The following is a 10,199-nucleotide window of genomic DNA, read 5'->3' on the forward strand; positions in this document are numbered from 1 at the left end:
CCCTGGCAGCTCTGGGTTTATGTGTAGTCTGGAGCTGCCCAATAATGGACAATTCTGCATCATCCAGTATGGAAGCCACTAGTATGGCCACTGAGGGCGTGAAATATGCTGGTTTAACGTAGAATTATTTTTCAAATTTAAAACTTGACGTGTTACATTGTGGCCAGTGGCTACCATGCTTGGTGTCACAAAAATACACAAGGGAAAAGAAGGACTTTTCATGCTAATGGTAATTCCAGCACTCAGAACACTAAGGCTGGAGAGAGTCACAAGTTCAGTGCCAAGCTGGCTACATGGCAAGACACTGTCTTAAAACACCACTAACAGCAGCAAAAGAAGGGGTGGTAAATATGCTAACTAGGGACAGCCACAGGCAACATACTGTGCATATAATACATTTCCAGGTTTAAAAATAGCCACATACATATGCATGTATACATATTCATATATATTTTTTGCATTTCAAAATGAGTTTTGTGGTCCTGTATCTGGATTATTCTCTTGGTGTGTGTACGTGTGTATGTATGTGTGTGTGGAGGTCAGATGTGAACATTTCATGCTTTCCTCAATGTAGCAAGCACATTACTTACTGAACTCTCTTTCCAGCCTGCCTTGAATATTTTGAATGTTAATTTAAATATTTTAATGAATACCTGAAAAAGACTTTTAGCTAGAAATACTTTATTCTTTCCTGATTTAACATGTATCCTTTTCATTTGTTTTGCTTTTATAAAAATGCTTGTTATTAAAGTTGTTTCAGTTATAAGACAGTAGATATCAGAGATGACAAGATATTGCTTTCCAACTCTGGTCCCCACTGAATAATCCTGTGTTTGACTCTCAAGCCTCAGTTTCCTCATCTATACAAGGGAGCTTGTGGTTGGAAATAAAATGATGTCAGGCTATGTAATGTTCATTATTTGCTCTATAATGATTACAGTGGTAATATTTGATCTGATATCACAATCAATAAGACACAGACACCTGTCAGAGTTTATAATTGCCTTATAACATCTTGGGCTGGGTAGATAATTCCACCTATCCTATCTCAATAGCCTCCCATGCCTGAATCCCATGTCATCTGCCTTAACTATTCCTATCTGGGCTACCTTCCATCCATAATCTTATAAATACTTGCTTATATTTTTCATATGGGCCTTTCCAAGCTATTCTTGGAGTCCTTTCTCCCTGCCCACATGGTTCCTTCCTCCTCTCTTCCCATCTGTCTTGTCTCCTTCCAGTGTTTCTCCTGTCCGTAAAGCCCAGGCAGCTTAACCATGCCCATCTCCTTCTGCCCTGCCCAGGTACAGGGCCTTTTAATTAACTAATCAGGAATACTGTCTTAGGCAGATTTACACAACAATGATAGATGTATCAGGGCAATGACTGGATCTTGAGGGCCAGGAATTAGCATCAGAATACAAGCATCAAAGCAATCCCCAACAGGAGCCAATATCGCCAACTCTGTCTAGCCCATCGGTGTTTTAGGAGATAGCATCTATATGGAAAAAAAATTACGCAAACAGAAGGCAGCAATGCTGAAGGCAATGGTGGGAATAGTTTCTGGGTAGAGTTTTGAGCATATGAGTGAGTAAATTTATCATTCAGAGTTGCAAGCTACAGCTGTTCAAAGGGGCAATCTGATTCGAAGAAATGGTGGCATTTTCTGTCTTTGTATAAATACACTGTCCGTTGTACCCGTGGTGGGTGGCAACATAAAAAAACAAAACAAAAAAAAAAAAAAAACAAAAACAAAAAAAAACCTCTGTACTCACTTGAAATAAATTACCCATCCAGGAGTTTCTAAAAATATGGCTCTTGTTCCTCTAGGTATTGATTCTTTCAGGGACAAACAGTGAGTCCTGAGGTGATGACAAATCATGCTGTAATTTGGCAGCTGCTTTTGTGTTCCTGATTAAGCCGTGCTCTTTGGTCCTGACCCATGCCACTCAGCTCCTTGCTGGATTTCAGAGGTGAGTGGCAGATAATAATCCTACAGTAACTCTGTGTCCCTATTACCCACACCCTGTAGGAATCCAGCCACAGCTGTGATGAACTTTGACTTTCTTTGCCCCTGTGTGTGCTCGCAGCAAACCTTCTGCTGTGTCCCTTTTCTGGGTCCTTGCTCTTCCTTCCTTTCAGGCACTGCTCATAGGTCCTCTGACTTCATCTCCTTGTGGAGGGCTGACCTTACTCTCTCCTGCTACCTGTCTTCTTGGTTCCTTCCTGCCCTCTCCAAGATGGGCGCAGAGGACACAAGAGAACTGCTTTTACAAATATGTGTTCTTATTTATGAATTATGGGTCTGTGTTATTCTACATGTGAGTGCAGGTACCCTTAGAGTCCAGGAAAAGGTGTTGTATCTCCTTGAGTTGGAGTGATAGCCAGCTGTGAGACTTCTGCTGTGGTTTCGGGAACCAAACTGGGCTGTCTACAAGAGCAGTGTATGCTCTTTTAGTCGCTGAGCTATCCCTCAAATCCCCAACACCGGTTCCTCTATTCATGACCATGTGGCCATACTTGCCAATAAGGACAAGCTGTGGTTTCTCCAGGGAAGCTTCTGGGACTTCCAAAGGATGTGTGTAATCCTCAGGCTATCTAACATCAGCCATGCTCGGCAACTTTTATTCTCTTCCCAGGTGGGGCAGCGCTCACCTCACCAACCTCTAGGTCACTGTTTCATGGGTAAAGCTCATCTAACTAACTTATTTCTTTGAACTGATTTTTCCCCAAGCTGCTGCTCTTTGGTGAGAGTCCCACTGACCACAGTCACAGCACAGGGAGAGATAAACTCCTTTCAGAGAAAGATGCATATCTCTGCAGGGCTTTAGGGAAGACCTGACTACCTTGCATACTTTCTCTGTGCCAGACACGTGCTAATGTAAGTTCCCACAGTAACTTTAGGAAGCACGGTCAAGTGCATAGATATGAATAAACTGCTCACCACCTCACGGTTGGTATGTGACAGTGAGGATGGCAGCTCACATCCCTGGAATCCAAGGTCATTGCTGGTGTCATTGCCATCACTACTTATTCCCCTCATTCTCCTGCTGCTATGATTTCTGCAACTTTTATTCAATGCTTATTATATGCCAATAATCAAGTATTTTATACATGTCTCTTCCTTAGTGATTAAACCTTCAGGGAGGTTCCATTTACTATCTCTGTATTAGAGCCATAGGTAGAAGCCGTGCCTTCCCTGGCCTGTTAGCTAGCAAGGAAGGAAGACAGATTTGTCCTCAGGACCCACAGACTCCAGAAACATCTCTCTTTAAATTATGTTTTTTTTTAATTTAATTTTATTTTTTGCATGCATGGAGGAAAGATTCCTGTCTGAGTTTTTAGCCTTATTCCTTTTTCTGTCTTTAGCTATGCTTGAAATTCCTATACAACATACTATAATAGATATGATGGAAGGAATTCATTCTCTAATATATTGTGTAGAACCTATAAACTCACTATTAATATGCACTGCAATGATGTCTTTACCAGCTACATTTGTACTTGAAAGTAGTGTATGCATAAAAGGTAAGGGTAGACATTTAACTATTAAAAATGGCCCAGAAAACAGTCTTTGGGGGAATTTTAATTTATCATATTTTTAACTACCTCTTTTGCAAATTCCAGTAGACCCTTTTACCTCAGCCAGTTTGAGCATCCTTCTTCCCCAGCACACTTTGTCCACTTCACATGTGCATTTCTAGGTGTATACAGCTTCTGGAAGACTGTTATCTTCCGTTGAGGGTAAATCTCAAAAATGCCTTGTTTCAACCAAGGCCTTAAATGGCGAAGTTGGTACCAGAGAGAAAGTTTTAAGGAATGTACATGGAAGATAATGGATGAGGACACAGCAATAGACCTCACTGTGAAGACTGTCCTACACAAGCAGGACAGTCCCAGAGATAATCTTTTAACTTTCATTTGTAGATAGAAGGCCACATCTTTTAGGGGAATTCTTTGATTCATGTGCTGATTAGTTCTTTTGTCAACGTGACACAAGCTCATCTGAGGGTACCTCAGCTGAGGAATTACCTCCATCAGATTGGCTTGTGGGAAACTCTATGGAGGCATTTTCTTGATTGCTGTGGAAGGAGCCAGCCTACTACAGTAGATGATGCCATCCCTAGGCTGGTGGTCCTAGGGTTTATAAGAAATAAAAGTTAGTAAGCCAGGAGGAGTAAGCTACTAAGCAGCACTCCTCAATGGCCTCTGGTATAGTTCCCGCCTTGAGTTCTTGCCCTAACTTCCTTTTATGATGCAAAAGCTATAAGATGACAAATACTCTTGCCAACCCAAGCTGCTTTTGGTCGTGCCTTCACTATAGCAATAGAAGGCAAATTAGGACAGCTTACTCATACAAACTGTCTTCAGTGTTGAGGTCTCATGTATTCATTCTTCTCTCGTTCATGGATTTGAGTATTTATTGAATATCAAGACATGAGTCTTGGGGGAGCAGATTGTGACTCAGGAAGGAGGAAGTGGCTATTGACCCCAATTACTAGCCATAAGATAATGCAGTTCCCAGTCTTGTTCAGGTGTGGTACCTTTGAAACCAAAACAAAGTGGGCCCAATGTCAGGGTGTAATAACTTCTCAGGTTGCATTACTCTTTGCTGACCTGTATCCCAGACACAGCAAGCTGGTACCTGTCAAGGGCACCAGGAAGTGTAATTTGAAGCAATTTGGCTGGAGCACATGCTAACAGCTAGAAGAGGCTAGAACAGGAAATCCCTTACATGTGCCTCCAGTTTTACTTTTCTATGTTTACTTGCCATTAATTTCAAAATGGGTTATTAAGGTGTTCAGTAAAACTGGTTAAACAAGTACATGCTTTATGTTTTAAGTTGTGGTGGACCACTGCCCCTTGTTTACTTATCTTGCCTTTCACATCATTTGCAAAACCAGCAAAGCCCCTTCATCTCCCTGCTCCTTTCTTGATGTAGGCCTCCTACAATCTCCTTCTGTGGGACTCTTAGTTGATGCAGTGACTCCAGGAAAGACAATCAAACAAGGCCATCAAGTTATTACTGTTTTCAATTCTTTACTACAATCTTGGTTTCCTAGATGTAGTTTCTAAGCCCAAATCTTCAAGCTTTCTTTTCACCCTCCAGGCTTTGTTATATGCTTGTCCTTCCCTGCCTTCTGCTACCACATTCTTACAACAGTTCTCTTTTGCTTAGTTATCAAGAACCAGTCACAGAGAATTGATGAGGAAAAAAACCCGAAATCACTGCAGTGGCCCACTCAATTCCATTGTCACAAGATACACTTTCTTTTGGGCTTTTTTTTTTTTTTTTTTTTTTAAATCTGATTGACATTCTTTATTTACTTTATCACCTCTGATCTTACTGGTTTTACCAAGTATTTAGAACAAAACAGTCCCATTTTATTGGAGAGGAAACTGAGTATTGAAGAAACTCAAGAACTTGCCTTAGATCACACACCTTGGTCAAGCTCTTGTATGTCTCATTTCCAGGACTTATTTTTCTCTGTTACTAGAGGTATTTAGTATTATTTCTCTATGAAGCAGAGCCTCTGGGCATTTAAAAATGATTTATTTCTAAATTTTCTGCACTGGACATTCTTTTAAAACTTTCATTTTCATATATAAGCCCAAGGGTTTTTATATCCCAAGATCCCATCTCTTCACGACACACTGTAATAGTCTGTTCTTTAAACTTAGACAATTTTTAATATACAACTAGTCACATGCACTTATTACATCTTATTAAACTGTCAAATCTTCAACTGTTTTTGTGTTTGCTGTGTGGTGGATTGTAGTGTACCTATGTCCCCCTTAATGAACCAAACACAACCCAGTCTGTAGCACAAAAATCAAGTCTCATACATAGATATAGCATTACTTTAGAAATTTTGTGAGAATTTTATTTTTAACTATTATAGTTCCAAGTAATTTATATTTTTAAGTGGTTATATTTGTTCTATCACAATTTCATATATGTATTTAAAAATGTCCTGTTTATCTTCTCTCTGCACACCATTTTATCTCACTCATAACCAGAGTTGTCCTCCTGACCTTTGCACAGGTACCCATTTCCATAGTCATGACCTTTTGTTTAGAGGCCTCTCTGTTTTTAATCAAGATTTATAAATGATTAATGCCCACAAAAGGTCACTAATTCCCCAGAGGTGTTGTTAAATCTGTATTTCCTTTGCTAATGAACACCGAAATTATTACATTTTTTTGTAGTCACACAGGGTCTTGATGATATAAAGGAGCGGTTCTTAACCTATGGGTCACAACCCCTTTAGATGGTTGAATGACCTTTCCATGGGGTTGCATATCAAAATTTCTACATATCAGATATTTATATTATAATTCATAACAGTAGCAAAATTACAGTTATGAAGTAGCAACAAAAATAATTTTATGATTGGCAAACACCACAACATGAGGAACTATGGTAAAGGGTCACAGCATGACGAAGGTTAAGAACCACTGCCATAAGATAATAGTGACATACATACATTCTTAGAGTACAGAAGGCAAGTTTCAGATTGTTTTGAAACCCCTGTGTCATTCAAGAAATTCTTTGCTCATTGAAGGAAAGGAAAACAGCCACGCTTTCCTCTAACACAGAGCACATGTATTCATCCAGTTTTTACTATGAGCCAAAGATATCTGTTAAAAGAAGAGTGGACGCAGCCATCACTATACTTGCATACTGATGAGTCCATTTCTCCATGGTGGTGAGGGGGCCACCATGAAGAGTCCTAGACCCGGATTATCACAAGGTACAGACAGGCAGGGACACTTCTCTTAAGCTGATCAAGGGACCACACCAAGGAGGGGCGACAAGGCAGAACACCATGCCAACTAAAGAAGCAGTGTGGAAAAATGGTGTAGAATTGGAAAAAAAAAAAGTCTTTTTAAATTCCCCTTTACTCACTGTTTCAAAGAAAAAAAATTGCTTTGCTAAAGTATCTAAATTGTGAAAGCAGATGTTCGCCACACCTCAGCTTCTGAGCTAAATGACTGTTTTCCTTCCTGGAATGCAAATGAAATAACCCCTAATTTCTGAGAATGATATCTGAACCTATTGACAGATACTGGTCCTTGGCAACCTTTCTAGTTCCTGGTTGATCACTGTTCTTTTAACCACAGGGTGACGATTAGTCACTTCCCTTTGTCTTTGGAGGAGGAGCCAGTCTATAGCTCCACTCCCCCTGGACAGCCTTTCTGCCTCAGCCAGTGTCCTAGAAAAGAATGTGGCTTGGGCTGAAGACCATAGGGATGGGATTCTCATGATTCCTTGCAGACTGAGTTTTCCTTTTCTAAGTAGATGGATTTTTACTCAAGGCTGATAAATCTTAAGGTCTTGCTGTGACATCTTTTGTAATAAAGTATGGACTTGACATTCCAACCAAATATTAGAAGACAAATGATTTTTTTGCCCATGATCATTTTCAAAAGGAAACATTAGTAGAGTTGTTTATTGAAGACTGTGTCCTTCATTCCTTAATTTTTTATTAGAACACATAGGCAGGGCTTATTGCCTGCCCTCATGTTTATTTTCTCGTCGACCTCAGGAATATATTCTTGAATACTCTACAGAGAAGGCCTTTCATCTACTCTCAGTGAATAAATAAACAAGTGACACGAGGCATAAACTAGTGACAGCTGCCATCAGAGGGGCAGGGATGTCTTAAGGGAATATTCACTGCAGACAAACCTTCTCTGTGTAAAACTGTCTTGTTATGGATAACAAAAACACAAGAAAACAATGGAAAAATCCAATGCTTTCAGCAAAAGAGGTCATAAAGAGCAGAGTATAAATTTCAACTTGAGAACCTATATTGAGCTGTTCACAGAAGATACAATCATAACGTGTCACCTCTGCTGATAAATGGTGGCAATGAAAATCCAAGCCAGGCATTTGGCAGTGGTTAGACATCCTGCTTCATTGTATGAGAAAGGAATTGATTAACAGAAAGACAGTGGTGAAGAAGAATGAGAGGCAGCAAGTCTACAGGACCCCAAAGAAGAGTGAGTACCTGATACCCCATACACAATTTTGGGAAGATAGAGATACTAAGACAGAGAACAGACTTTGGGCAAGAGAGACTAGCATGGGAGAATACAGGAGAGAGGCAGAGGACATCCAGAGCCTTCATAATATGGTGGACAGTCTTGGCCACATGTAATTTAGAATTTTCCAGTTTGGGTCTATAATAGGTGTGACGGATATCCATTGCTTTGATGCTCCAAAATCTCTCTCTCCACAGATCAGTTCTCCTCATGACTTTCAGGTGGAGGATGCCATTCAGAGAACCCTGACCCTCTGGCCATAGTTGATTGGTCCAGGAATGGGTATATGGTACAAAACCTAGGACAATCAGTCTATTTCCCTGGGAGGCTTTCTTGACCTAGGTGTCTAGAAGTTATTACTCCTCTTTGGGAATTAAATGGCAGCTGAGGTCAAAGATGGAAAGAAATAACCAAGAGGCAGAGCTTATCCTGATGAATTCTGACACTCTGGTACCACAAGATCTAAGACCCACTCACCTTGTATTTTTCCAATTAATTTCATTTTGGGAAAGGTATGTTTAGTCAGTATTTTGTCATATGAAACCAAGGGTTTTTTAATGTATGTGTATGTTTGTATACATGTGTTTTTTTGTATGTTTGTATCCATATGTGTCTGTATGTGCATGTATGTTTGTACGCACGTGTGTGTGTGTGTATGTTTATATGTGTAGGCCAGAAGTTGACACAGCTGTCTTCCATATTTTTCCACAGAATGTTTTGAGACAAGGTCTTTTACTGAACCTAGAGCTAGTTGCTTGAATTAGACTTGGGTGATAAAGCATGCTGTAAGAATCCTCCCATCTACACCTTGCCAATGATGGGGTTTAGGCTCACATGACCTTTTTAGTTTTAACATGGGTGCTGGAGATTGAGCTTATGTTCTCAGGGCTGGTTGTATAGCGTTTACTTGCCTGAGCCATCCTGCAACTAAATTTTGACAAATCTACATGTTAAGTAGGTATGGTTATCATTTGAGACAAGAAATAGTCTCTATATTGACTTTGAAAACACACAATTTTTCTTATTGGTTAAGGTTGGGCAGGCCTACATTTAAATCTGAGTATATTATCCTGATCCATGGATATGGTGATGGAGAAAATCTTTATGTTATCACCCACTAATGCCTTAGTGTGATTACATCTTTTCCATAACCTGGCACAGTGGGTCCTGAACAGATATAAATGGAAAAGCACTTTTAAGTAGTTGTGCACAAATAATGCTAACTCTGGGAAGAGGGCATCTAATGTTGACACTGTGCATGTGTGTCTGTATTGATGCATCAGTATGTGTGTGTGTCTATATGGTCACATGCATACTTATTTGTCTACATGTATCTATGTGTGTTACTATGCATATATGCCTGTTGTGTCTCTGTGTTTGTCTCTCTTCCTGTGTACATGTGTGTCTGGATACATCTATTTCCAGATACATTGGGTTGTTCTGCCACTAAATTATCACTGTTGTTGTAAGTAATTAAAACTTATACAACTTGTCTCTCTAAGATGGTGGTGAGCAGTATGCAGCGGTTCTGAAGGTCAGAAGATCTGAAATTCCAAAACTGGTGAGTGGATGGGAAGCTGAAGCCAGAGCATTGACTTTGAGGCTTCCTGGGCTAGAGGGGACAACCCATGAGCTGGGACAGATTGGATCCAGGATTCCATAGATGTTTCCAGGGTCTGAGAGAGGCAACCTATAGGCTCTACCTTCACACTACAGCAGGTGTGGGGAGTGTACAACCCCAGGTACAGGGCGCCTCCTTACTCTAACCGCCAAACAGAGGACCCGAATCTGAGAGCAGAAAACTGTGGGCTCTCTGAGCTTACCACTTACACCTGCAAGTGAGTTTGCGGGCCTTCTGCGCTTCCTACACAGGACTGAGAGTCAGTGCTTCTGTGAGGAAGTGCATACCCAGATCAGGGTCCCTCTATGCCAGCAGCCAGACATCAGATCTCTCCCACCCACACTCCTGCTGAGGATAACAAAGGAATTTCTGGGATAATTGACACATCTCTCAAAGAAAAAAGAAAATCAGAAAAGTCCCAAACCAAAACATCCAAGAAATCAAGGATGCCATGAAAAGATGAAATCTAAGAATAGGAATAGACAAAAAAAAAAAAAAAAAAAAAAAAAAAAAAAAAAAAAAAAAAAAA

General features: G+C 40.2%; 1 protein-coding gene and 1 long non-coding RNA gene across 9 annotated transcripts in view; one reads left to right on the top strand and one right to left on the bottom strand.

Annotated features, from left to right (window-relative positions):
* The window catches only part of Atp10b (ATPase phospholipid transporting 10B (putative)), a 328,393-nt gene that overhangs the window by 67,731 nt on the left and 250,463 nt on the right, over positions 1 to 10,199 (bottom strand). The window lies entirely within an intron of this gene.
* The window catches only part of LOC129679494 (uncharacterized), a 36,367-nt gene that overhangs the window by 9,802 nt on the left and 16,366 nt on the right, over positions 1 to 10,199 (top strand). For all 4 annotated transcript variants that reach the window (XR_008720555.1, XR_008720556.1, XR_008720558.1 and 1 more), the window contains exons 3-4: positions 1,831 to 1,973; positions 9,552 to 9,610. This is a non-coding gene — a long non-coding RNA (uncharacterized LOC129679494). The remainder of the gene's footprint in view (positions 1 to 1,830; positions 1,974 to 9,551; positions 9,611 to 10,199) is intronic.

This window comes from Psammomys obesus, unplaced genomic scaffold (genome assembly GCF_907164565.1).
Source record: "Psammomys obesus unplaced genomic scaffold, mPsaObe1.curated_primary_1811, whole genome shotgun sequence".
NCBI classification, from domain to species: domain Eukaryota; kingdom Metazoa; phylum Chordata; class Mammalia; order Rodentia; family Muridae; genus Psammomys; species Psammomys obesus.